This window comes from Etheostoma spectabile, chromosome 18, assembly GCF_008692095.1.
Source record: "Etheostoma spectabile isolate EspeVRDwgs_2016 chromosome 18, UIUC_Espe_1.0, whole genome shotgun sequence".
Classification (NCBI taxonomy): Eukaryota; Metazoa; Chordata; class Actinopteri; order Perciformes; family Percidae; genus Etheostoma; species Etheostoma spectabile.
The window spans coordinates 20851138-20852793 of record NC_045750.1 but is presented as its reverse complement, the minus strand read 5'-3'; the positions used below and the strand labels follow the sequence as shown (position 1 = coordinate 20852793).

Sequence of the window (1656 nt, the reverse complement as noted above, 5' to 3'; positions counted from 1 at the left end):
GGTTTACATGGTTTCATTTTCAAAAAAACACTGCACTGCACATTGCTGCAGGTCCTCTTTTCATCCTGTGTGGTGAGCTCTCGGTTTTTGCTACAGAGTGACGCATCAAAATTATTATCCCATTTTTGTTGGGAGTTGCATATACGCAGTAAATAGGTAAGATTACATCAGCTAGATAACTCTTTCTCCAACTTTGGTCAATACAAGGCAGGATTAGCTCGGAGACTTCTTCTAGACGGGGGCGCACTTATGGAATACCAGCAGAACAGGGACATGGAAGATGTTCTTTTGTAGGTTATGGTGAACTCATGTGTGTTGTAGTTAAGAACGAGGGGGCGTACCGTTAGCATGCTAGCGCTCGTTTCGGCTAGTGACGTAGAAAACCCTGCAGATTTTGAACAGCTCACCCGGAGACTGAAGGCAGAAGACCTCAAGATACCCATATCTCACTCAAAACAGCATGGATGTTTTTTTCCAAGTTTGTATGCATGTGGTAGCACCAGAAACACAAAATAACACCCCACATCCCAGAAAAAAAGTGTTTTTTTTCATAATATGGGCGCTTTAAGATGTGCCAGCAAACCATTTTTTTTTATTCCAAATTGTCTTGGTTTTCCCAGGCTACACGCAGATCAGCATCAGCCCTTCTCCAGTCAATAAAAGGGTGGTAATGCAGCTGAGTCTGTTGGAGCAGCTTTCTTTTTGCTGCTTCAGTGAGACAAGGAGAACAACAGCTGGTTTCGAGCTAGCTTCAGTCACTTCCGTTGTCACAGACTGGATTGCGTCTCTCAGAGGATTTCAATCTCTCTCTAGTGCTTCTTGAACATATTTATACTTTGGCTTTTCAGCCATGGTTCTAGGGACAGCAGTGTCGGTCGGACAGTTGGTCCCACACTGATATATCTCACTTATTCAATAGATTGCAATGACATTTGGTAGAAATATCCATGGAATATTAATGATTTTGGTGATCCCCTGCCTTTGGTCTTGCGTCAATGCATTATAAACACATTTATGATGAGTGTATAAACTGCTTATAGCAATGTATAAGTCGTGAAAAATCATAGTCTAATGCTTTACAACAATAAGCATAACACATTATATCTCTTTGAAAATGATAATACACTAATACTAAATCTCTGTAGCATTTGCTTTACTAACCAAGAGCTGTTTGCTTCAATCTGTTTCCAGTGAACAACTACAGCTGTAACGCTGGGCTACATAGCTACATTTCTAACTCAAACATGTATGCAGCATGATACAGCACACACAAACAGGAACATTAGCATCATACATCTAGCTTACTGAGACACATGGAAGAGGAAAACGGGATTTTCCAAGATTCTGGTTACTTCCACTTTAGTTTCCTTCTTCTTTTGATAATTTGATTGTGTTTTAACACCTCTGTTCAACGCTGACTTTCAACTTTTTGCTTTTTGCTCTGATTGCGGTCTTACATGCACAGTCCTCTCTCTCACACAACCATGCAGGTGCGTCATGATCTGTCAATCAAATTAGGGGCAGGACGTGACCAATGTATCTCTCTGAGTGGCTAGCCCTTTCTCAATGTCAAGGAAGGATCCACCGAAGCCAGATCATCATGGATGACCTACAATTTTCTGATGTTAAACTCAGACAAAACTGAAGTTATTGTGC

General features: G+C 41.1%; 1 long non-coding RNA gene across 1 annotated transcript in view; it reads left to right on the top strand.

The window, feature by feature from the left end:
- The window catches only part of LOC116706645 (uncharacterized), a 23023-nt gene that overhangs the window by 20576 nt on the left and 791 nt on the right, over nt 1-1656 (top strand). The gene's annotated exons all lie outside the window — the stretch shown is intronic.